The following is a 27,838-nucleotide window of genomic DNA, read 5'->3' on the forward strand; positions in this document are numbered from 1 at the left end:
AAGAACACCAAGAACCTTGACCCTAAACCCAGCTCAATCACTACTAACAAGATAACCTTAACCAGCTGGGAACCTTTCTAGGTCTCAGATGCTGTACTAACAAAAGGGAGGGCATAATTCATATGACTATTCTGTGAGGAGCATAATGTAACCCACCTATTAGCAAACCTGATAACTAATGTGAACAGCCTTTACAGTTTACTTACACGTCTCAATCAAAGAAGAAGTATCTTCTGCACATTCTAGAAAAGAACAAGTTGAGGCTCAAATACAGGCACACCTCGTTTCATTGTGCTTCGCTATATTGTGCTTCACAGATATTGCTTTTTTATATATATAAATTGAAGGTTTGTAGCAATCCTGCGTTGAGCAAGTCTACCGGTGCCATTTTTCCAACACAAATTGCTCACTTTGTGCCTCTGTGTCACATTTTGGTAATTCTTGCAGTATTTCAAACTTTTTCATTATTATATTTGTTATGGTGACCTGTGATCAAGGGTCTTTGATGTTACTATTGCAAAAAGATGACGACTCAATGAAGCCTCAATTGATAGTATTTTTTAGCAATAAAGTATTTTTTTATTAAGGAATGTACATTGTTGTTTTAGACATAATGCTATTATAACACTTAACAGACTTACAGTAGAGCACAGATGTAACATTTGTATGTATTGGGAAACCAAATAAACTCATGTGACTCGTTTTATTGCAATGTTTGGTTTATTGCAGTGGTCTGGACTCAAACCCACAATACCTCCGAGGACTGCCTGTAACATTGATAAGCTGTTCAAGGCCACAAAGTTAGAAAGTAACAGAACAGGGTGCTGGGTTCTAGTTTTCCGACACCAATACTTCTAAGAGTCTAATAATAAGGCTCAAAGATCAATTAGGCACTTGATTCTGAATCATAAAAGCACTTCCCACGTGAAGCACCACGCCATCCTCCCTCTTCTGCTCTGCAGCCCCACAAAAAGCAGAGCAGAATGTGGCCTGGAAAATGATGCGATTATGAGAGAGGAGTGATCACTGCAGCTCTAACTGTTGACACCCAGGCTTGGGTACCTGCCAGGAGGGCCCACAGAGCCCTGCCTGGCCTACAAACCAAGTCCACTGACCCCTTCTAGGGAAGCTTTTGTTCCTGAAGTCACTGCAAATGGTTCTAAAAGGCAACATGATAGACGCTGACTCTGCTGCCACAGCCCACTGGACAAAGAGAAAGGCATTTCTGGGCGCCTGGGACTTCTGACTCCCACAGCTGGGCCTAGAGGTCCGTGGAATTCCCGAGTATGGAGTTACATATCCCCTTCCTGACGTCAGCAGAGCAAGAAGGGGTCACCACAGTGGCCTCAACACAGGTGAGAGCAATCAGAGTCCATGAAACTCCACAAATATTCAACTTATACCATGTCCTGGGACATGGACTTGCCTGGCAAAAGCCAAAGATGAAGATTAAAGCTTTCTGCTTTCCACACTAAAAAGTTTTTTTAAATGAAGTCACAAAAATTAGAAAAGAAAGATGGTTTTCCTTCTTCTCTAGACACGTCACTAAAGGCAGTCGGCTTAAAAAAAAAAAAAAAAGAAAAAGGACACAGTCACAGATGGACTGGGTGTGAACAGAGGCTAGTTCCCTCTGCACAGAGCAAAAAGAGAGTGTGAAGACACAAAGGCTCATCAGCAACACTGTGCCAAAGAGGGTTCCAGGGTCAGCCCCAAGCCTACTGCACATACACTGTGGACGAGGCAACTGTCCAATCCAAATTTAACCCGGAGACCAGGATTGCACAGGACCCCCAGGTACCTACCTCCATAAATGAAGCATGAGACCCTCGGCTCACATGTGCATCTGTAGGTGGGGTGGAACCCACCCTAAAATCTCACTGTTGACCCATTTCAAGTTGTCAGGTTACAACAAGCATTACAAAATGAAGTCCCTCTCCAACTGCTATGGCTGAATGTTTGTGGACCCCCAAAATTCACATATCGAAGCCCTAATCCTCAGTGTGATTGTATTTGAAGGTAGGGCCTTTGAGAGGTAATTAGATCATGAGGGTGGAGCCCTCACAAATGGGATTAGTGCCCTTATAAGAAGAGACACAAGAGACATGATCTTTCTCTGCCATGTGAGGACACAGCAAGAAGGTGGCCATCTGCAAATCAGGAAGAAGGCCCTCACAAAGAACCGAATTGCCTGGCACTTTGATCTTGGACTTCACAGCCTCCAGAACTATGAAAAATAAATTTCTGTTGGTTAAGCCACCCAGTCTATGATATTTTTGTTACAGCAGCCCGAACTGAATAAGACACCATCTTTGCATTATTTCAAATGAATCTGAATAAACCCCAGTGATTTTGAACTTTGTTATATATGCTAACAATCTATCAATTTAATTCTGACAAATAATTCCTTTACAAGAACTTAACACTGGTTAAGGACCTGATATAACTGGAATCATGGATGATCAGAGATGAATTCCACAATTTGCTATGAAAATGACCTTTCTGCCCTGTTCACAACAGTTATTTCTGACATTAGGGCAACTTTAATAATAGCCAAATGGTATCCATTACCACACTGATTTAAGAGCTCAGATTCTGTGTATCTGAAAGTTATCATTTATTAAATTTTCCCCATGAGTCTTAATCCATTTCAGTAACTCGCATCTCAGGAATGGTCACAGATATGGCGTGCCTTTATTTGACAATATCAGGAAAGTTTCCCTTTAAATAAAGCAAAACACTTGGATCACAACACATGGATCACCACTCTAGGCTTATTCCAGAAAAGCTACCTAAAAATCACATGGAGCTACTCAGCTCATTTCTCAGGAGATTAAGGCTGAGAATTCTGATTTGACTTCAGAAGCACAGAGCCAATACACTTAAACCAAATTGTTCCCATTGGTTAAGTTATAAAGTCCACAGAAATCCTTGGGAGGAAACAAAATACAATGGTCACAGTATCAAAAGAGACCACATAAAAGTACCTGGTCATCATCTGGATCCTCTCCCTAAGCACACTGATGGGACACCACCTGGGCCACTCCACTCCCACCTGGGTGCCCTCCCTGACCTCTTACAGAAGCCCCTCCAGCCCCTGGACCCCATTTTCCCTGGGGCTGGTTTCCCAGGGATATGTCCATCTAGACCAAGTCCCTGAAGGAGAGGCCTGTGACTCACACATCTTCAAATCAGCAGCATCAAGCACCATGCCTGGCACACAGCTGGCACTCAAATGCCTGCTGAGTGAACAGTAGGTGGATGGATGGATGTGTAGAGAACCTGTATCCTGAAAAATTAATGAAATATACAGAAGAAACAGAATGAACTAAAATACCCTGACATTAAGGTATGGATATTTTTATGAGGAACAATTAAATCAACTTCAGGCAGTGAGAGCTGTCCTGAACACAGAATTAAATGAGAGTCCAAATAAAATAACTACGTAAGTAGAAATACATCCACATATACACCACTGGAAGGAATAATCCCTCCTCCTGACTCTGTGTGTCTGTTAAAACCAGACCTTGTGCTCCATTTCCCAAGGAACTTGAATAACAAAAGCCACAGAGAATTAGAAACAGTCTCTATTTTCACAGACTCAAAGGCTCTGCCTCGACACGCCCGTCCCCCATGCCAAATGTGGCAGGTGGGATAGTCGTTCTAACCAGGTAGATCTCAAAACCACACAACTGTCCCAATGCCATCCTTGGACTTCAAGAGCGTCCACCCACGGCCACATCAGAAAAGAACTTTGAAAAGCCCTACTCTTCTCTGGGCTCAACTGCGGGAGATAAAAAGGCACCCGGCAGCCCAGAGTTAGGTTTCAAAACAGCACAAATAATCATTGGAGCGGGTTAGAATAGGCTGGGCCCCAGAAACACGAGGCCTAAACAAGAAGCATTTTAACCCACAGAAAGTCAACAGCGGAGGGAGGGGGCAGAGAACCAATGACACAAGTTTATAATCAGAAGGTATATTTTGGTATTTAGAAAGAAGTACACACACACACACACACACACACACACACACATCCTTAAACAGGGGAGGCAAGATCACGGCAATAAACCAGCAAGGCCTCTCCCACAACAGCACAGATCACTACCCCATCCCTCCAAAAGAACGGCACCTCCTGGGTTGGAGCTTAACCCCCTCCCACACGCCTCCCGCCGTTGGCCAAAAATGAGGCCATGGCTTCGTGAGGGAATCCACACAGTCACAACACTTCTTTCTGTGAAGCACGTTCTCAGTGCACATGACACCAATGGTTCTGAAATTCTGAACGTGGTGCAGTTTCGAGCTAGTTCAATCCCAGAAGCCCCCGAACTCTTCCACGCCTCCCTTCCTCCTGGGTCCACCCCCTCCCCGGGATATCCTGGCTCTCCCCTCTGTGAAGGGGCTTCTTTCAGTATCCTCCCCAGGAGGGCAAAAGGATGAGGGATTGACACCCTAAAGGGACCGGGAACGCAGGCACACACACGCACACACAATTAACCTGGATCACACTCTGTCCTCTAAAAGGCACCACCCCTCTCAGCCCTGAGGCCATTTTTAATCTACAGAGACAAACTGGTGAACAGGAAAAACCAGAAACAGCCCCCAAGCAAAATGCCAGAGGGCAGGAGGATGAGTGTGGTCAGTAGAACGTTTATCACTCAGAACCTTCACCCTCTGAGGAAAAAGAGTTTCCGTAAGAAAAACTCACTAACACATCCCTGTTTTCTAAAATAAAGTTGATCGCTTTTTCCAAAACCAAAGGGGAACAGTGAAATGTAAAAAGGCTGGGAAACCATCACCCATAAAACCCACCACCCGGAAACAACTCCAAAAATTATATATGTCAGTTTATTTCCTTCTCGGGTTTTTTGGTCCTGTAAACAGATGGATATTTGCAAACAATTCATGCCTGCACAAGCTGATTATTACAGTATCTAGACAAAGAGCGAGTTTCATCATCCCCAGTTCCCACCAGAGCGCTCCCTCTTAGAAACAGAAGCTACTATTGTCTCAGGCTAATTCAAAAAGAACCCTGCAGTTGGGACTGTGCACGTGACCATCACGCAGGAAAACTGGCCAAATGGTCAGAGAGTGGGATCCTAGCAAAGCCACGGGGGCAGACACCGCTGAGAGAGAACACACAGCAGAGCCTCACCTGCCCAGGTGAGGAGTGCAAGGCTTCCTTCCTGGACCAGCCTCATCCTTCACAGACGAGGCTGGGGGGACCTGGGGATCAGCACAGCCCCATAAAGGCTTCCCCTATTCACTGAAGCCACCAAAGCCACTTTAGCGATGAACCTGTTCACAGTTTGCGCAACACACATTCAGAACCTGTTACACTTCTCTGCACGTGTCTGTCTCCCAACTTAGAGTAAGCAATCCTTAAGGTCTGGGGCTGCGCTTCATTCATCTTCGTGCCCTCTGTGTCTAGTCGGCGCTCAAGAAATGTCTACCGAGTACATAACCCACGAATACCGAGTACTAACCCACGAATACAAGGAGTGGATGGAAGAGACAAGCCTTGAAAATGAAGGAGGTGGCCAACTTCAGTTTCCTTTTACATTAAAGGGGCAGGATGCATCCCAGTCTTGTCTGCAGGCTCTGTTCTTTAGTCTCAATGGGAAAGTCATGGTTGGAGTTTTAGATCTATTTATCCCGTTTGCTAACACTGACAATATTCCAGGGGTCCCTTCTTGGTGAGCCGGGCTCCAGGTTCACTGTGGGAAAGGGGGTAACCTCCATGCTGCTGATACTTGGTACCTCCCTGATGGCACCTGGGAAGTCCAGGATCCAATGATGTCTGAGAATGAAGAGAAGCTGGTCTCCACACTTTCTTGCTTCTAACACAAACAGGGATTCCCCCCCCCTCTGGGGGGAAGCTCCAGGAGTACCAACAACAGTGGTGTCCAGCACTGTATTCCAGGGCCTGGCCCACAGCAGGTGTTCAATAAACACTTCTGAGTGAATGATAAAAGGTACTACATGCCAGGTAGAGCAGGGGACCCCAAGATATACACAGGACTCAGTCTCTGTCACCAAGAAGCCTTCCCATCTAAGGCAGTGGTTCTTGATCTAGGCACCCATAACAATTACCCTTTCCAAAATACTCAGGAGCCATGCTCTGTCCCGGACTTCTTGAACTACCTCTGAAGACAGGGTCTGGCACGCGTACTTTTCAAAGAGCTACCCAAGTGATTCTGACACTAAGTTAAGAACCTCTGCTCCAGAGAGTAAAATCAAGCTATTGTTATAATATTTATAAATAGTGGAGTGCAGGCGTTTTTTCTTATTTTTTTTTTTTGTAAGCACTAATACCTCCCTTCCCACCCTCAGCTTTTCTAACCCTGACAGCACTTTGCCATAATACAAAGCAGGCAGAGATCAAGGGCAACTCCCTAAGGGTCCAAGTGGATAGAGCCGTGGCGCTGAGCCATTTCGGAGCGGAGGGGCAGCTGCTCTCTTTAGCCACACGATGACATTGGATGTCAGGTCCCCCACTTGACACCACCTCTTAGGGCCACTGTGCCAGGAGTTGCCTACGTGCTCTCCAGAAAGTGGCAGCCAGCGCTGGCCTGCACCCTGAGGTCTGTGAGCACGTCTCTTCAGGAGAGAAGGAGCACCCGCAGCCCGAAACTCCCTTCTGGGAATTAGCAGCACACCGCGCTTGGAGGTCTCCTTAGGCCACCTGCTAAAACCTCACGCTAAGTGAACACCGCACGCTTGCTGAGAAAGCTGTAGCCTCAGGTGCCCTCTGCTTCCAGAGGCCTCGGCAAAGAGGTGCAGTGGAGTTTCTTCCCTGGAGTGAAGAAAATCCCAGCATCTGGTGCGCGCTGAATGGTCCATAGCCCCCCTCCTCCCAAAGCCTCCAAGAGCAGGACTGGGGACTCAGGAGGCCAACAGGAACCCAGGTTCACGTGTGCACGACCGGCCCCGAATCATCCACCTGCCCGAGCCGTGCCCCCATCAACGTCAAGGAGGGCTGTCCTCACCTCCCTTCCCCCACACTCCTTACTGCAGCAGACTTTGTGAATTCTCTTCCCTTTCTTGGCTCCCCTGCCCATGTGGCCACTGTTCATCTGCATTCAAGGGCTGCCTTCCCCTTCCTCCTCCTCCAAGGACGCTCAGAGTATCACCTTTGCTATTCTGCTTTGTCCATTCCACTGCCCTTTTGTAAACAGCCTACTATGTGCTGAGCATAGTAGACACAAAGATAAATAAGATGCAAAGACACAGAGAACAGAAAATTGGGATAGAAAAACACGACAAAAGAGATAAGCCAGGGCATCTCAGGAGCACAGGGGCTGAGCGAGGATCACGGACAGCCTTCTGGGAGGTGGTGCCCAGCTTGAGGCCAAAAGACCAAGGACGAGTCGGGGATGGCCGAGTGGTGTTTGCAGACCGTAAGCAAAGCACAGAAGGAACCCTGTGTCTGGGTCTGCGGGAAGAAACTCGACACCTGAGTGTGACGAGCAGGTGCAGTACAGGTGGGGTATGGCGGGCAGGGGCCAGCGCTGCAGGGCCACCCTCTCTTGAATCCCCAAGGTGCCACCCACGGTTTTGCTACGCTTTTCCCAGGAGTGGTTTCATGACATAGAACCACAGACCTTACTTCAACCTGTCATCACAGGGCAACCAAGTCTACAGCCCTAATTAAAGTCGCCTGAGCACAGGCGTGGCCACCTCCACCCAGCAAGGCCCGTCGCTACATAACGGCTTCTCGACCACAAGCGCCAGAGGCCAGGTTCTCCGCGCAGCTTCCCACTGGCCTTTAATTTGGTAGCACCCAGGCACTCTGGCCGGCACCGGACCATTATGGTTACAGAATGTCTCTCTAATGGTTGGGAATGTATAGATCAGAGTGCAGGGCTAAGGCGAGATTAGAGGCCAGGCCCTGCAATTGAGCCCTTTGTTCCCCTCAGGCTTGGAAAAGCTCGATGACCACTGGGTTGTATCATGCCTAAAAGCATACACGGTCCCAGCCTGCAGTAACACGGAATTACAGGCAACAGGGGCTCTCGCCTGTCTGGATACCTGGCCAGTCTGAGATCTGAGAAATCTGCAAAAAGAGCACTTCCCTGATAGCTTTTGCTTGCATCAAGTTATTAGACACTGCAGCCTCCAGACCTGCTTCCTTCTCTATATAAATATCGCCGCCACCATCACCACAGCAGTCTGAGTACTTACTGCCTGTCCAGCACTGTCCACAGTAACCCTACGAAGTAGATACTGTATTTCATTGATTCTAGGACAATCCTAGGCTCAATTCTGTGGCCAATCCTTTTTTGCCCCACATTTTAACATCTCTGAAAAGCATGTCACAGTTTCATTGGCAGGACTTCTTTCCTTAGTGGTACGAAAATTTAAAGTTGCAGCTTAACTGAGGTTATCTTGGGTTTGAGGAAGTATCTATTTTTATCCTGCTCTTCCTGATAGGGACACTGAGCAGGGAGAGGGTAAATAACTTGCCCTAATGCAAAGGCTTATGCCAGGTAATCTGCTGGGTGCCTTTCAGCATGTAAATACTTGAACGTGTGTATATTCAAGAAGCAGCGCTGCCTTCCAACACTGAAAACAAAAATTAGCTCTGCAGGGTCTAAGACATTTCGCTCCCTGGGGTTCTTTAAAGATTCCTCTGCTCAATTCAACAATCTGCTCAGTGGTTAATTCTATTTTGTCCCTCAGTCTATTCAGTGAACACTGCCTTCCTCCCCTTTCCTAGCTCTACAGACCTTCGTTCATAAAATTTCATCCCAAGTTCATTCACTCACTCAGCCTTGCCTTTGGCCCTTGGCTTACTTTCTCTCTATCCTGCACCCTCCTCCAGGAAGCCTTCAGGGATTTCCTCTTGGCTACTCTCTCTCTCTCTCCCCTCTCCTTGCCTCCAGCCTCCTGTAGTGTCCTGGCTTCCTGGTTAGTGGATGGGGAGAGTAGAGGGAGAATGAAAGGGGTCACACATTTCAGAATGAGCCCAGCTGGAAGAGGGTTAGAATGCTAGTTGGCAGAGTTTGAGGTTTATTACGCAGCAATAGGGAGCCATGGAGGGTTTTCAAATAGGGAAGTGGGGTGATCAGATTTGAACTGCAGGAAAGAAAACCCATCAGCACATGGAGGCTGACCAGGAGAGAGGAAGAGGAAGACAGGTTGGGAGACCGCTGGTGGAGTTCAGGAGAGAGAGATGCAAACGCAGGTGGGAAAAAGAACAGAGAGCAAGGTTCCCATCTGCGGAGCAAGGAAATGCTCCAGTGCCCCGCAGACAGAAGTCTAGCCTTGCGAGCTCTATAAAGAGGAAAGAAGAACAAATCAGGAAGCAGGCTGGGGTTCAAGTGGAGGGGAAAGCAATGCCTCCATTTCCTCCTCTCTTAGAATTTGATTTTAGTTTGTAAGTTGGAGGTGTGGGCAGGACATCCATGGGTCACTCTTCCCGGGGGATCTAGAGTGTCGTCATCGGCGAGAACTTCAGCAGAATGCAATAGCAAGCTTCATTCGTCCTAACTCTCAACCTACCCTTAGTGACAGATCAGGGAATAGGGTATGCGTTCATTGAGAAAAATGCATCTTTGTAGATGGTACCAATTAACGTAACAGATTCTTAGGAAATGTCCAACATTTAAGACAGCAAACCCTCTTGAGTTGTGATGTGGTAGAAAAGACACCACAGAGCCAAAAATCCTGGGTTCAAATCTCAGTTCTTTAGGACGAGAGAATGGGGAATTTCTGTTTAATTGGGTATAGGTTTTCAGTTTGGGAAAATGAAAACAGTTCTGGAGACGGATGGACAACAATGTGAGTGTACTTGATGTCACTGAACTGTACACTTAAAGATGGTGAAAGTGGTGGGAATTCCCTGGCGGTCTGTCCAGTGGTTAGGGCTCTGTGCGTCCAATGCAGCGGGCACAGGTTCAATCCCTGGATGGGGAACTAAAATCCCATATGCTGCGTGGCGTGGCCAAAAAAAAAAAAAAAAAAAAACGGTGAAAGTGGTAAATTCTATGTTATATATATTTTACTTCAATAAAAAATAATAACCCTACAAGGGAGGTGTTATTATAGTTTCGGGCAAGTGAGGTGTTATTATCATTTCAGGCAAGTGAGGAAACTGAGGCTTAGAAAGGTTCTGTAATTACGACGAGGTCACACAGCTGCTAAGCTGCAGTGCTAAGATCCAAAGGCTCCACCGCTTTCACCCTCACCGCTGACTCTACAACCAAGATGGCAGCAGGATGGGGGCAGCCCAGGTCAACAGGCCACATGAATTCCCACAGTGCTGCTGAGGGGCTGGAGGAGGGCGGCATGACAGAATCTCTACTCTATTGTTGTGTTCTTACAAGCTCGATCAGCTCCACATGCCACATCTTGTCAGGCATGTTTTATTATGGCCCTAAATCTACAGATGTCTGCATGGAGAATGACGCTGTAGACAGGAGGTGTCACCAGACCTGCTCGATCCAAAAGACACAAAGCTAGGTTGCCACACACACCTCAGTTCACAGTTACAGCAGGAATTTCATCCCGTCTCTTCTCCATTCTCAACCTCCCCTTTCTCTTTCCTACCCCTACTGGGTCTGCAAATGGATTCCTCACTCCATGTGACCACGGCCAGCTAAAAACTTCCCATCCGCCATTTTATTTCAGCCATTCTGTTTAGTCCTACAAGGTCAACTTGACATACATCCTTGACACTAGTCAACAACACGGCAGATTTGGTTATCGGGGCGGGGGTGTGGATGGAAATCAATACCTCTGAATGTGACCAGACAACCAAAATGCAAAGATGCCTAAAAGCAGTGAAGTTGAAATCAAGATCTCAGTGTATTCAGTCAACCAGTCAAAACTGACCACCCTTTTGAAAACAACTCCTATACCCAGAACCCAAACTCCATTCTTAGCTGTATCTACAGATCTCACCTGCTCCAAGCTTTGATCCAGCAAATTCTACAAAGCTTATCAAGGTTTGACTCACTTTGTTCCTGTGACATAAAAGAAACACCTTTTGGTACACACGGGCCCTTTCCATCCAGCTATGGGCCTTCAAAGACGTCTTGAATGTATCAGGTTCCTAGTCAAAGCTGCTGAATGAACACAAGCCTCGTGGTTTAGACGGACATTTTTGGTCTATCTGGCTTCTGAACCCTTGTTTCATAGTGGGTTTACTGCCACTGGATTTCATTTTGCTGCACTTGAAACTTTCAGCAGAATCTCTCAGCAAACACCAGCAGCAAAATAAGACCCGCACCACCTACACACTCCAAAAGTGTAATCCTTAGGAGATGGTGATAACATGGTACAATCAGAGAACGTTTCATCCCCACAGTTTTAGATTTTCCCTACAAATACTTACTCATTTTCTAATTAAACAAACAATTAGTAGAAAGCACAGCCTGAGAAACTACGTGGGTGTCATCATCTTACTACACGGAGATAGTGCGACAAATGATGCTAGCCAAGGGGCGAATAAAACATGTTTGGCTCCGAATGTTTACACAAGCTGTGATGACCCATCCAGCCTGACGTTTAAAACACAGCTTGCTCCAAGTTTGAAATATACACTCTTAATGACAGACATCCTAAATGGAAAACAGTCCCTTTAGATATAGCCTAGATTTCTTGGACTGGGCGGGAAGAAGAAGAAAAAAAAAAAAGAGCTGGCTAGGGAATACATCAAGGCAGATTTTTTGTTTGTTGTTTTATAGGATGCTACAGTACTGCAAAAGGCCCCAGCCAGAAATGAGTCAAAGACAATGAACCACGTATTTCTGGTTGGTTTTTTACTGATGTTCAGCATCCCTGTCTACACAAACTCAGGGATACAAGGCAAAGTGATGACCTTTATAGCTCATGTGCTAAAATGGGCTCATTCCACTTGACTAAGCAAAGTTAATATTTGTTTTTCTTGGTTCAGTTCTGATAAAAGAAAATGGATAGTTGTCACACTAGAGTCTCCCTCCACTACATAAAGGCAGATGGTCCAAGCGTCTCGCTCCTGCTCTACTAATAGTATCCAAATATCATCTCCGCAGAAGGATGTGCCTGCAAGCACAGGCTATTTTTAAGTTCATTCATTTAAAATTCTGAATCATTCATTCATTCAATACATCTTTACTGAGTGCCAGGTACTGTGGATACAGAGATACGTTGCCCTCATGGAGGGCAGAATTTATCTCTTTCCTTTCCACTTACGTGCTAGTGGAAAGGAAAGAGATGAAACAGGTCATGCAAACAAATTAAAGCTCCATATAATTCCAAGTGCCATAAAACACGGCTGTGGAAGAGAGAGTGAATGCGGGAAGGAGAGTGCAGAATTAGGAGGATGGGGGTATTTTATCTAGACTGGTCAGAAGGTCCTTCCAAGATCACATTTGAGCTGAAATCATACAAAAGTCTGGGGAAGAAAATTCCAGGCAGAGGAACCTGCAAGTACAATAATCCTGGGATGGAAAAACATCTGGCCAGTATGATTGAGCACAATAAACTGGGGGGACAAGTGATGGGGGGGGGGGGGTTAGAGATCAGGAAGTGGTACCATGCAGCCTTGCAGGCTGTGGTTAGGAACTTTTGACTGTGTTCTACCTGCAAAGGAGTCACAGAAATCAACAAAGAGCTACTACTTTAAATACAAATATACGGACACTCTCAGCAAACATACTACATTTAGAATTGATGGTTTTGGAGGATAAAAATAGGGAAGTGGGCTTATGATAAACACCATTTGTATAGCACCCTAGGGCCTACCAACAGCATTCACAGCATCTCATTTAGATGGTCATGTCGAAGGCAAGGAGCATCAGAGGTTAAGAACAAGCTCTTAATTACTAGAAACCAATTCATCCCATCTCTAAAGTGGTTAAAGAAGACAACTCCAGAGACTGCAGGTGAAAGAAGGTGGCTTTAGGGCTCTTCTCCCACTAAAGACTTCAAATCATCTCTTTAACACAGCTTCAGATACAGACCCATGAGTCCAAAAGGCCTGGTCACCAAAAAAAAAAAGAAAACAAACAACAAAACCCACACCTGTCATATTAAAATACAAGACACAGGCATCCTTAATTCTCCATGTTGATTGGTTCCCCTGAGACCTTCTGGAACACTTGCCTTTTGGGGGGTTGTGTATGTTTGTTCGTTCCTGGAGTGCCTCTGCTTCCCTACTGCTGCTAAGTTCATCAGGTCTGGGTGGCTCCAACCACCGTCTTTCTAAACTGGGCTCCTTTCCGGGTCCATCTAGCCCTCCTTAGATACCTCTCTCCAAGTATACTCCTTCCCCAAGAAATCCCGCCACGATCAACATCCATTTCCTTTGTAAACACAACTTAGGAAAAAGAGATTGAGAGCCTCCATTCATAAACATCATGATCAAAACTATTTGCACAGGACAACAAGAAGACAAACAAAAGCTTGATTTCTGCTATTTTCGGTGGCTTTATAGGAAAATTCCCAACCGATGCAACACACACTAAGAATACATGTCTCCACACCTAGTAAGTACTATTCTGCAGAAGTTTTACGGGAAATTAAGCAGTCAAAACCACCCTGCATCTTTAGGGATGTCAACTGGAATACATGCTTCATAATTAGCTCAAGGAATGCTAATTAAGATGCACTTTTTTTTAAGCATGTGGAATAACCAGATGCACCCAGACTGTAAGGGACACAAAGGCAGTATCGACCCATTCATATTATTTTCATCCACTTAAAATTATGGAGAAAGGAGACGGGCATCATGAGAAATATGGCCTTTCATTCATTGTCCAGGAAAGAGAATCAAGCTGACTTCTACTTCCTCTCCTCTTAAGTTAAACCTCAAGAATCCAATCCATGCACCTGGCTCTGGGGCTAAGTCGTCAGGGTCTCCTCCAGGGACTCCCCAAGTTTAAAATGAAAAGCTCCACACTGGACTGATGTGTTATGTTAGTAAGGCGAGCTTTGCTTTAAAGTGGTTCTCAAATACGCAATGACAGCTCCATAGAGGTGAAGGAGGGCAGGCCACGTAAAATGAAACACTAAGCCAAAGAGGAGACCACACACATTCTCCCTCTCGAAGAAAATCACTCCTAGGAGGGCTGCGCGTGGAGCAAAGCTGGTCACGAGCACACGCCTGACCCAGATGTGGCCATGCCAAGTGAGCCCAGCATGGGCCGAGATGCTGAAATCCTGGGTGAAAGTCCCCAAGGGAGATTAGAGAGAGAGGGCTGCTGTCGGCCCCGCCACCCTGCGCTATTTTAAGCACCATGACTTCATTCTTGTTTGTTCTGAAGCAGCACAGATGGGCCGCATCAATTTCTGTTACTACAGGAAGATAAGGAGACCCAGGCTTGAAGCAGCATCTTTCTCTTGCCTCCTGTTAGGGCATTAACAAGCTGGAACCGTGGCATGTAAGCAGCTGAAAGCACTGTTCCTTCTTTTCGTTTCTTTCCTTTTTTTTTTTTTTTTTTTTTTTTTTAAGCCAAGAGCATTTCACAAACATTGCCATGTTTCTTAGAACTAGAAACCAGACCCACCTGAAAAATGGCACAAGGTCAACTGCTGGGAAAGCACTTTAGCCTTTTTGGTTTTGTCGAAGCCACCCAACTGCGAGAACAGCCCCGGCCACTCTAGACACGGGAAGGCTGGTCCTGGTCAGAGAGCAGAAAAAGGGAAAATGCCCACAATTCAAGCTGGAGCTCAGTTTAAGGTCACTGGGGTTCCCACACATCTCATTATGCAAATATACCTCTAAAGGCACAGAGCTTTTCCTTGAAGCTTGCCAAGAAACTTAATGAACCAGACTGTACAAGGGGCAGGTATATACATAACAGATTACATTTACTACACCTCTCCCAGGCGTTGTACATCTTATGAAGAACTCCTAACGATCCTCTTATAATTCTTATCATTTCTATTTTAAAAGAAAGAAAACCAGCTCAAAGAGAAAGGGGAAAGAACCAGGCCAAAAGCACACAGCTAGTAAGAGTCAGAGCAAAGACTATCCTTTCTGCACCATGGTGGGGGCTGTCAAGAAATTCTCTCTTTGACAGAGGCAGACTTGAAGTTTCCGGAGGAATCCTGATCTTTCCCTAGTCTATCCAGTTTGTCAGCTTCTGTCACCCTGCCAGCAACCATCATATGGAAATAGAGAAGACGGACAGGAAAACCCAGGAGCCGGTCCTACAACTGCCACTTCCTAATGACCCTCGAGCCTCACCCTTGAGCCTCAGGCCCCCCATATGCAAAGCTGTGTTTAGTTCTCCCTCTGTTACAGGCTGGAGACCAAGCACATCAAGGACTGACAATTCCTGGCAATTCAGCAGGTGTGCCACACATGGTGGCATTGACACAGGTGTTCTGTGTGTGTATGTATGTGTGTGCGTATGTATATGTGTGTGTATACATACACACATATACACACATATTTTAATGGAATTGAAATTGACATAACATAAAAGTAGCCATTTTAAAGTGAACAATTCAGTGACATTTAGTATATTCACCACAGCTTTGTAATGACCACCTCCATCTAATTCCAAAATATTTTCATCGCTTCAAAATAAACTCCCATGCCCACATGGCAGTCAGTCTCCATCTCCCCTTCCCACCACGAACCTGCTTTTTGTCTCTGTGGATTTACCTACTCTGAACATTTCACATAAGTGGAATCATGAGACCTTTTGTGCCTGACTTTCATGTAGCATAATGTTTCCAAGGTCCATCCGAGTTGTAGCAAATACCAGTACTTCATTCCTTTTTATAGTTGAATAATATTCCATTGTGTGGATATATCAGATTAGTTTATCCATTCACCCCAGGATGGACAGCAGGGCTGTTTCCACCTTTAGCTACTGTGAATAGTGCTGCTATGAACATTCATGTGGCAGGTTCTCTCTTAAAGCACTTTTACATTTGATCCTGACAAGTCTGTGAGGTAGACCTCAGTCCTACGAATAATATTTGAGGTGCGCTGCCTTCTTCATTAACTTATCACACTCGAACCCCTCTCCCCACTTTTTTTTTAATCAATAAAAATGACTCCTGGGCATATATCCAGAAAAGATGAAAACTCTCATTTGAAAAGATACATGCACTCCAATGTTCACTGCAGCACTATCCACAACAGCCAAGACTCGGAAGCAAACTAAATGTCCATCAACAGATGAATGGATAAAGTTGTGGTATATATATATACACACACACATATACACACAATGGAATACTACTCAGCCATAAAAAAGAATAAAACAATGCCACTTGCAGCAACATGGATGGACCTAGAGATTATCATACTAAGTGAAGTAAGTCAAAGATAAATATCACATATATGTGATACAATATCACGTATATGTGGAATCTAAAAAAATGATATTTATAAAACACAGACCCACAGATATAGAAAACAAACTTATGATTACCAAAGGGGAAGGGTGGGGGAGAGATAAATTGGGAATTTGGGATTAACAGATACAAACTACCATATATAAAATAAACAACAAAGACCTACTATATAGCACAGGGAACTATATTCAATATGTTGTAATAACCTACAATGGAAAAGAATCTGAAAAAGAATACATGTATAAAACTAAATAACTTTGCTATACACCTGAAATTAACTCAACATTGTAGATCAACTATACTTCAATTTAAAAAAAAAAAAAAAAAAGAAAAGAAATACACTACTTAATAACCAAGAGATCACCGAAGAAATCAAAGAGGAAATCAAAAAATACCTAGAAACAAATGACAATGAAAACACGATGACCCAAAACCTATGGGATGCAGCAAAAGCAGTTCTAAGAGGGAAGTTTATAGCAATACAATCCTACCTTAACAAACAAGAAACATCTCAAATAAACAACCTAACCTTACACCTAAAGCAATTAGAGAAAGAAGAACAAAAAAACCCCAAAGTTAGCAGAAGGAAAGAAATCATAAAGAGCAGATCGGAAATAAATGAAGGAAATGATAGCAAAGATCAATAAAACTAAAAGCTCGTTCTTTGAGAAGATAAACAAAATTGATAAACCATTAGCCAGACTCATCAAGAAAAAAAGGGAGAAGACTCAAATCAACAGAATTAGAAATGAAAAAGAAGTAACAACTGACACTGCAGAAATACAAAGGATCATGAGAGATTACTACAAGCAACTCTATGCCAATAAAATGGACAACCTGGAAGAAATGGACAAATTCTTAGAAATGCACAACCTTCCGAGACTGAACCAGGAAGAAATAGAAAATATAAACAGACCAATCACAAGCACTGAAATTGAAACTGTGATGAAAAATCTTCCAACAAACAAAAGCCCAGGACCAGATGGCTTCACAGGTGAATTCTATCAAACATTTTAGAGAAGAGCTAACACCTATCCTTCTCAAACTCTTCCAAAATAGAGCAGAGGGAGGAACACTCCCAAACTCATTATATGAGGCCACCATCACCCTGATACCAAAACCAGACAAAGATGTCACAAAGAAAGAAAACTACAGGCCAAGATCACTGATGAACATAGATGTAAAAATCCTCAACAAAATGCTAGCAAACAGAATCCAACAGCACATTAAAAGGATCATACACCATGATCAAGTGGGGTTTATCCCAGGAATGCAAGGATTCTTCAATATATGCAAATCAATCAATGTGATACACCATATTAACAAATTGAAGGAGAAAAACCATATGATCATCTCAATAGATGCAGAAAAAGCTTTTGACAAAATTCAACACCCATTTATGATAAATACCCTCCAGAAAGTAAGCATAGAGGGAACTTTCCTCAACATAATAAAGGCCATATATGACAAACCCACAGCCAACATCATCCTCAATGGTGAAAAACTGAAACCATTTCCACTAAGATCAGGAACAAGACAAGGCTGCCCACTCTCACCACTATTATTCAACATAGTTTTGGAAGTTTTAGCCACAGCAATCAGAGAAGAAAAAGAAATAAAAGGAATCCAAATCGGAAAAGAAGAAGTAAAGCTGTCACTGTTTGCAGATGACATGATACTGTACATAGAGAATCCTAAAGATGCCACCAGAAAACTACTAGAGCTAATCAATGAATCTGGTAAAGCTGCAGGATACAAAATTAATGCACAGAAATCTCTTGCATTTCTATACACTAATGATGAAAACTCTGAAAGTGAAATTAAGAAAACACTCCCATTTACCAGTGCAACAAAAAGAATAAAATACATAGGAATAAACCTACCAAAGGAGACAAAAGACCTGTATGCAGAAAACTATAAGACACTGATGAAAGAAATTCAAGATGATACAAACAGATGGAGAGATATACCATGTTCTTGGATTGGAAGAATCAACACTGTGAAAATGACTATACTACCCAAAGCAATCTACAGATTCAATGCAATCCCTATCAAACTACCAATGGCATTTTTCACAGAACTAGAACAAAAACTTTCACAATTTGTATGGAAACACGAAAGACCTCGAATAGCCAAAGCCATCTTGAGAAAGAAAAATGGATCTGGAGGAATCAGGCTCCCCGACTTCAGACTATATTACAAAGCTACAGTAATCAAGACAGCATGGTACTGGGACAAAAACAGAAATATAGATCAATGGAACAGGATAGAAAGTCCAGAGATAAACCCACGCACATATGGTCACCTTATCTTTGATAAAGGAGGCAAGAATATACAGTGGAGAAAAGATAGCCTCTTCAATAAGTGGTGCTGGGAAAACTGGACAGCTACATGTAAAAGAATGAAATTAGAACACTCCCTAACACCATACACAAAAATAAACTCAAAATGGATTAAAGACCTAAATGTAAGGCCAGACACTATCAAACTCTCAGAGGAAAACATAGGCAGAACACTCTATGACATAAATCACGGCAAGATCCTTTTTGACCCACCTCCTAGAGAAATGGAAATAAAAACAAAAATAAACAAATGGGACCTAATGAAACTTAAAAGCTTTTGCACAGCAAAGGAAACCATAAACAAGACGAAAAGACAACCTTCAGAACGGGAGAAAATATTTGCAAATGAAGCAACTGACAAAGGATTAATCTCCAAAATTTACAAGCAGCGCATGCAGCTCAATATCAGAAAAACAAACAACCCAATCCAAAAATGGGCAGAAGACCTAAATAGACATTTCTCCAAAAAAGATATACAGATTGCCAACAAACACATGAAAGAATGCTCAACATCATTAATCATTAGAGAAATGCAAATAAAACTACAATGAGGTATCATCTCACACCGGTCAGAATGGCCATCATCAAAAAAATCTACAAACAATAAATGCTGGAGAGGGTGTGGAGAAAAGGGAACCCTCTTGCATTGTTGGTGGGAATGTAAATTGATACAGCCACTATGAAGAACAGTATGGAGGTTCCTTAAAAAACTAAAAATAGAACTACCATACGACCCAGAAATCCCACTACTGGGCATATACTCTGAGAAAACCATAATTCAAAAAGAGTCATGTACCACAATATTCACTGCAGCTCTATTTACAATAGCCAGGACATGGAAGCAACCTAAGTGTCCATCGACAGATGAATGGATAAAGAAGATGTGGTACATATATACAATGGAATATTACTCAGCCATAAAAAGAAACGAAATTGAGTTATTTGTAGTGAGGTGGATGGACCTAGAGTGTGTCATACAGAGTGAAGTAAGTCAGAGAGAGAAGAACAAATACCGTATGCTAACACATATATATGGAATCTAAAAAACAAAAAAAAATGGTCATGAAGAACCTAGGGGCAAGACGGGAATAAAGATGCAGACTTACTACAGAATGGACTTGAGGATACGGGGAGGGGGAAGGGTAAGTTGGGACGAAGTGAGAGAGTGGCATGGACATATATACACTACCAAATGTAAAACAGATAGCTAGTGGGAAGCAGCCACGTAGCACAGGGAGATCAGCTCTGTGCTTTGTGACCACCTAGAGGGGTGGGATAGGGAGGGTCGGAGGGAGGGAGACACAAGAGGGAAGAGATATGGGGATATATGTATATGTATAACTGATTCACTTTGTTATAAAGCAGAAGCTAACACACCGTTGTGAAGCAATTATACTCCAATAAAGATGTTAAAAAAGAAAAAAAAAGAAAGAAAAATGGCAAAGGACTTCTGAGCCCAAGTCAGACACACGAGGACTTTATGAAGCAAGGAATGAAAAGGTGTTTATTAATGATCTGATTTTTTTTAATTCATCCTAACTGAGCATGTATAACAGGACTTTCACAAACCTGGGCATCACTCCTAACATGTGGAAAACGTAAAGGCTGTAAAAAAGATTAAATTCTTTAAAGAGTAAAGATACTGCAGTAAAAAGATTCAATACTTTTTTTTTAATAAATTTATTTATTTTATTTGTTTATTTTTGGCTGTGTTAGGTCTTCCTTGCTGCGTGGGCTTTCTCTAGTTGCGGTGAGCAGGGGCTACTCTTCCTTGCGGTGCATGGGCTACTTCTTCCTTGCGGCGTGTGGGCTTCTCATTGCGGTGACTTCTCTTGTTGCGGAGCACAGGCTCCAGGAGCGCAGGCTTCAGTAGTTGTGGCACTTGGGCTCAGTAGTTGTGGCTTGCAGGCTCTAGAGCACAGGCTCAGTAGTTGTGGCGCATGGGCTTAGCTGCTCCGTGGCATGTGGGATCTTCCCAGACCAGGGCTCAAACCCGTGTCCCCTGCATTGGCAGGCGGATTCTTAACCACTGAGCCACCAGGGAAGCCCCAAGATTCAATACTTTAAAAAGTAAATGAGACCGGGAGAGAACAAAAGCTCATCCCTGTTTCAGACCTTCCCCGACAACTCATTCACGGCCTTCAGAACATGCAGACCTTCCCTCGGACAGGACTATTTAATCATGTCAACGCTTTCACTATTGTCCAGAGATTTTCAGCTCAAAACCCTATATAAGCAAGGCAGGCAACCCGTGAGCAACCACGGATGTGAGGGACCCTCACAGACCCTCGCTGCACTCGTCAAAATGGAAGGACAATTTGCTCAAATCTAAACTTCGGCAAATTAACATGGGCATTATTTGGTTTCCAAGACCACTCCTCATCGAGGCAAAGAGACCCAACTCCTTGTTGGTGTTAAGAGGCTTAAGTTGTCAAGAAATAAGTCTCAGTGCCCTTGAAGTCTTTGTTCATTTAAGGTTTGGGGCTTCAGATACAGTATAAAGTGAATCCCATCACAAGAGGCTCCTTGAAAGGGCAAAATGCAACCTCACCCTAGGAAACAGGCTTGCCAGCCGCAGGCACCCAGCACACACTGATTAAGAGAGCTTGGTACCACTCACTGTGCCGTGTCAAGTACTCTTCATTGTAGCCCTAATAAAGTCAGTCAGATGAACATTCTCATACTGTGTTCCCTATGTGATGCAAAGGAAAAAACTGTTCAAATTGTTAAAGGTCTTGGGGTGAGACACAGAAGTGAAGGGGGTGAGAACCATATGAATCCTTTTGCTGAAAACTGTATCAGAGCCTTCCTTTTCGCTGTCACCACTATCACCACTTGTTAATTTTTTTCTTTTGTCTTCCCCAGTCAAGACTCTGAATTCAGGGATATGCAAATCAGGAAGGGGGAAAAACCTTTAAGAGATTCATTTTAAACATTCAAATTTTACCCGAAGCAGGAGAAAAGTAAGGAATAACATATTTTCTACCTCTACTCCCCCTACCCCCCACTCCCTCTTCTCAAGCAAGCTCCGTTGCTTTTTTTTTTTTTTAATTTTTATTGGAGTATAGTTGATTTACAATGGTGTGTTAGTTTCAGGTGTACAGCAAAGTGAATCAGTTATACATACACATATATCCACTCTTTTTTAGATTCTTTTCCCATATAGGCCATTGCAGAGTATTGAGTAGAGTTCCCTGTGCTCTACAGTAGGTCCTTATTAGTTATCTATTTTATATGTAGTAGTGTGTATACATCAATCCCAATCTCCCAATTTATCCCTCACCCTCCCATCCCCCCTGGTAACCATAAGTTTTTCTACATTTAAGCTACTTGGCTTTAAATCAGGGGTCGGCACACTTTTTCTGTAAGGGGTCCTTTAGTAAATATTTTAGGCTTTGTGGGCCATTCGGTCTCTGCTCCTCCACTCTGCCACGGCTGCACGAAAGTAGCCACAGACCAACCGTGAACAAAAATGGGCTGGCTGTGTTCCAGTAAAGCTTTATGGATGGACTTTTAAATTTGAATTTCACATTAACTTTCACATGTCACAAAATATTAGTCTTTTCATTTTTTTCCAACTATTTAAAACAAACATTCTTAGCTTGTAGGCCAGCAGTAGGCTGGATTTGGTACACGGGTTATAGTTTGCCAACCCTTTAAATTTTTAGGGATGCGGTATATATGGTTTTCTCTTTCTTTTTTTTTTTTTTTTTTTTTTTAGAGGTAAGGGAGGCTTAGAGTTCTGCATAAAGCAGAACAGAACTAGGCAAGGGGAGTGTTACAACAGTATATTTCAGAAAGAAAACACATACCACTGTTACGTAAATCCCAAGACACTTTGAAAATTCTTTTAATCACCTCTTGGCAGAGGGCTACAAATTTTAAAATGTGCCTGCTTACTTCTAAAAGTTAAAATGTTTCACTCCCTTCTCATCTAAAGAAGCATATAAGAGACATTATTTATATTTTCTGAATCAGGTCGGTAGGTACTCACTAGATGCCTCTGTGTGTTCAGCACTGGTCACGGTGATGGATGTAAAGGACATCAAAATATATCTTTTCCCCTAACGGTCTTTGATCCCCAAGAGGTTTCAGGGGTAGAGCCTCAGAATGGAGGCGATAAAATAGGCTGATCCCTCCCAAACCATGATCCCAGTTGATCCCCCTTTGATCCACTGCACGCATTTTAGAGATGATTTTAGCTAGGGGTTAGCAGTATACATATTTATAGCAACAAAGTTAGCATGGTCCTGTAGGAACAATTCCAGACTTTAAAATACTGATTCTGCCACTTAGCTCTGCAACCCTGGGAAAACTAATTAACCTCTCCAAATCCTCTATCCTAATAAGAACAAAAATAAAAATTTCCTCAAATAATCCTGACACTCTGGTGCAGGGCCCGGTAGGCACTAATTCATCCTCTCATTCAACAAAGGTTCAATGAGCCCCTACAATGTACAGGGCCCCAGGAACACAATGAACAAGGCAGATCCAGTCTCCAACATTGTGGAACTTACAGACCAATGGGAACTTGTTGGTTTTTTCTTTAAAAACAAATATGCATGCCTAAAACGCTCCTTAGACTATAAAACGCCTATCCTTCCTTCACTTTCTCTACTTTTAATTCCATTTCAACCTGTAATTCTGAGAGTGACACCAGCTTTGGAAGCTTACAGACCCAGATCAACGCACAACGTCTATCAAATATCTGCCATTTTTGCGTGATTTCAGGAGACCACTGGCATTCAATGATTTAAACACTCCTGATTCAGACTACGCTTAAAAAATTCTATAGTCCATGGCAAGTGCTAACTCATGGTTTTGCCAAGGCAAGGCAGGATATGCTGCCCCCAAAAGATGCCGCTTCCGTGTAAGAAATATTTTAAACTGAAGGGATTTGAGAAACGGCAGGTGCAGGAAGCACTCGCTGACCTCGGAGGGGCGCCGAGAGGGATCCAAACAAACAGTCCTTGCTGTGTTTCCCCCAGTAACAGCCCTTAGTTCATTCCCTCCCGTCCCATCACATTTTCCCACGACTTTCCACTCTTCCTTAAACTTAGTCTAAAAACGCCCAGGTTTAACTGTTTCTCGGGGGCTTCATTTCCTTGTGAAGGCTCTCATGTCACATAAAACTTACATTAAATAGATTTGTATGCTTTTCTCTTGTCAACCTGTCTTGTGTCAGTCGAATATACAGTGCCCCAGCCAGAAAACCTAGGAAGGTCAAAGAAAAAGACGTTTTTTCCTCCCCTACAGAGGCAAGGTTGGTTTGTGAGGGCAAGTAGTTCGGCTAGTGAGTAAGCCAAGCCTAGCACCCGCATCTCAACTCACTTTTGTTCTTTTCACTTAACAAATGGTTTTATTTTATCCTTGCAATTACTCTAAGAGACAGTTATAACCATCTTCATTGACCACGTATGGAATCTGAAAGTAACTGCACACAGTACAGGCTTTTTAGCATTTGAAAATCCACAAGGATCTTGCGCTGTCACCCTTCAATGTTTAGGGTCTAAGCGGTGGTTCCTGACCTCGGCTGCCCTTACAATCAACCTGGGAGCTTCAGAAAATACTGATGCCCAGGCCCCACTTCCAACGAGTCAAATCAGACCATCTGGGAGTGAGCCCCAAGCATTAGGACTTTTTAAAAGCTCCTCTGAATCTCTGGGTGGAGGTTGGAAAGTGACAGCCCATGGGCCAAATTTAGCCTGAAAACTCTTAAAAATCAGAAGATTTCACATAATGCCCAGATTCTGGCTGCATCTACAACTACGCTGCCCAACACAGTAGCCATGGGTCACCAGTGGCTCTTTAAATTAATGCAATTGAAATAAAATTAGGAATTTGATTCCTTGGTCATACTAGCCACATTTCAAGGGCTCAAGAGCCACATGTGGCCGCCTTACTGGATGACACAGATATGGGACACTTCCATCATCACCAAGCCTTCTATTGGACAGTGCTGTTCATAAAAATGCAAGAATCGAGGCCCACAATCCAACAACACAACACCGGCCAGAGGGTCATCTGTCTGCTCCAGACAGGGCGCACGCTTTCTCATTGGCAGCCTGACTCCATTCATTCATTTACACGACCTGCCCGTCCCTTAGACCTCATATGCAAACCCTACCTAGACATTACACGTGCTAAATAAAACTTGCCCAAGGGCTTGATTAGACAGATTCAAAGTCTTCACCTCTAAAGCCTAACTGTATGGACTGTGTGTTTCCTTTCTCCCTCCCTCCCTCCTTGCATCTCCCTCTCTGTTTTTACTACAGCGGGAGGGTTAACCAGTATGACAGTGGAATCTACCTGACAAATGACCTTCTGGCTTTTGGAGTCGGTCTCTGCATGATGAACGTGTACTTGTCCTACATAGTTCCCTGTGATTTGAAAGATCAGGTTCATCCCCTGCCTACCAATATTTCGATACCCATAGAAATGGTCCCTTTCTCCTTTGAGGGACAGGTGTTAAGGTACATGCATTCTCTCCCATTCTGGACAGTTAGCCCTTCTGGGCCCAATCCTTGCCTGATCTGCTTCAGAAGCTCCTTCCAGAAGCTGGCCCAGTCCTCTAACTGTGGAACGTGCTCAGACTATGTTGGCTGAACCAAGGAACCAACCGCCATTTGGTCACAATGGGAAACCTGGATGCAGTGCAAAAACCCACAATCAGTCGACTCGTAACTCCTCCTTATCCGGACTCTAAGTGAACTTCAGAGAATGCCAACAGAAGATTTATAGATGTAAGCATCTCAAAATTACCCACACATTCACAACAGCGTTTAGGAGAGCTTGGGAAGCTGTGTAACTCTTCAATGGGAGAAAATTCATACAACACTTTGTACCTGGATTTAACCAGGACTAAACCCAATCTCACAATCTTAATCTCACAAAGCCACTAGTTTCAGATTTAATTAAAATCTCCTCTAACCACTGCCAAGACATTCTTTAGTCTTTTATTATCCTCTCCAGAACTTTTCTTTTTTAGGATGTAGGGTTAGCAAAATAGTAAGTCAGGTTCTCCTGATTGCTATTTATATACTAAGCCCTGGGAAACACACAGGGAAAATGAAGAGTCATATGGGAGTTTCCGTTTTTAGTACATAAAGTGCGAAAGACAGAATGGTCCCCTTGGAAGAGATTTTTAAGTGACAACGTCTTTCCCACTGGCTCAGACCACATCTGGAACATGGGGCTTCTCCCAAGCAGAACAACTCAATCCCCAGCTCAGGAATCGGGCGTTGATACAGAGTACCAGGCAAGGCCCAGAGGCAGGCAGCCCGGACCGGGAAGGAGATGAGTCACCTGCAGGCCTTCACCCTCCACATCAAACCTGCAGGGGCCAGGGCCAGGGCCAGCCAGCTGCGGCCTCCAGTCTCAGCTAAATGTGACAAAGAAGGAAGCCCCGTGCAAGGTTAGGGCACTCGGAGAGGAGGGCATTACTCCAAGGGAAAGATAGGGAAGAGGATTATAAGAAAAAACAAAGGCTCTTCACATGCCACAACTAGGGCACTTAGCTTCCAGAATCCAATATACCATTTCTATTGTATTAATAGTATATAATATACCTATTACACTAATAGAATGCTATTACAGTACTTCTATTATAGTCGTCTCTTTGAAAGAACACCTTTGAAAGGACCTGACCACCAAGGTACTCTTAATAGAGAAACCTGACAACCCATCACCTGTGTCAGAGAACATTCACTGGGGCCAGGCACAGGGTTTCTACCATATGAATGAAGGGCACGTCCCTCAGCAAAGCAGGGCAGGCTGCAGGAGCTCTCACTGCCACCCCCGCTGCCTCTAACGCCCTGCTACTCTACATTTATTCTTACCCCAGCCCTCCTTCCTAAGGGAGGAAAGCTAAGCCAGGCCACAAAGACCCTCGCGGCCAGAGTGGTGGTTTCCTTAGACCACAGGGAAGGAGCTCCCTAATCACATGTAAGCAAGTCAATGATCTATTCAAGGCCACCTGGGGATGAAGCCGCAGAGCACAGAGTAGGCAGGTTTCCCGAGGGTGGAGTAAACTCCAAAGGTCAGTGTTAGAAACAAAAAGGAGGATTACTGCATTCAGCCTCCTCCCAAGTGAAAAGCTGGACTTTGGAATCCTTACACAGACTGTCGAGTTCAAAACAACACAGGGAAGCGGTAGCATGCTTTAAAAAAATAAAGCAAATGATAAACTCAAGTAACTAACCTTCCGCTCTGCGTCACTAATCCCCTCTCGACAGAGAGAAATGCCAGCCGCAGGACTCCTGCATGTGGTTACATCAGAGAAGCTATTTCAGGCACAAAAGGGACTCTTTTGTACCATTCCTGGTTGTGGTCGTTGGGGGGGGTGTGTTATTTAAAATATCCACAATGAAAATGTACCCATCCTACATATATTTCATATTGTTTCAATGACGGAGGCAACCTGACCACTGTTTAGTTTAAAGCACCACCACCTGTCTCAGAACAACTCTCTATAAAAATTAATATAATCTATACATACCAAGCACGTAGCACAGTGCCTGGCACATTCGTGTGTACTGATACACAGGAGCTCTCCTTATTCATAATAATAGCTTCTAAAGGCTACCATGGACCAGGCACTGAACTCTGCCCTTTACACACATTCTCAAAGACTCTTCCCCACAATCCTACATAGGTGCCATTATCAAGTTCAATTTACAGACGAGAAAGCTGATGTACACAGAGGTTAAAGCAACTTGCCAAAGGTCATGCTGCAAAAAAAAGCAGGCTGTGATTTAATCTAAATCGAAGGTTCTTCACCAGCATGCCATGCAATTTCCTAACTAACAACAGGGCAGAGTGTGCACCAGATTCATCTACCCTCTCTTCCATTTTATGCTGCAATGATTTTTGTGGTCTTTTTTATGTGGAATGAGAGCAGGGTGGGGAAGCCGTTTATCAACGTGTGTGCCCATCACCATCTTTGGCAGCCTCCCTCATGCTGGGCTCAGCACTGCTTGCTGAGGTTCTCCCTGTAGCCTCAATTCTTACGGGGTAAGAAGACAGCAGAGAGGAGGCTGGAGTGTCCTGTCTTGGCCCCTGGGAGGCAAGAGGAAGCCTGCATTCAGGAAGCGGGGGTCCAGGCTACTGGAAGGAGTACAGAGACTGAAGTGAGCTGCCGGGGCCAGTGGCCAACCGCAAGGCCAGCTCAGCTCAGCTGCCCACAAAGTTCTTACTTCAGAGAA

The 27,838-nt window shown here is 44.0% G+C and overlaps 1 protein-coding gene across 14 annotated transcripts in view; it reads right to left on the reverse strand.

Annotated features, from left to right (window-relative positions):
* Nucleotides 1-27,838, reverse strand: part of MTSS1 (MTSS I-BAR domain containing 1) — a 164,237-nt gene that overhangs the window by 89,885 nt on the left and 46,514 nt on the right. The gene's annotated exons all lie outside the window — the stretch shown is intronic.

The sequence above is a fragment of the Eschrichtius robustus genome, chromosome 17 (assembly GCF_028021215.1).
Source record: "Eschrichtius robustus isolate mEscRob2 chromosome 17, mEscRob2.pri, whole genome shotgun sequence".
In the NCBI taxonomy this organism is placed as follows: Eukaryota; Metazoa; Chordata; class Mammalia; order Artiodactyla; family Eschrichtiidae; genus Eschrichtius; species Eschrichtius robustus.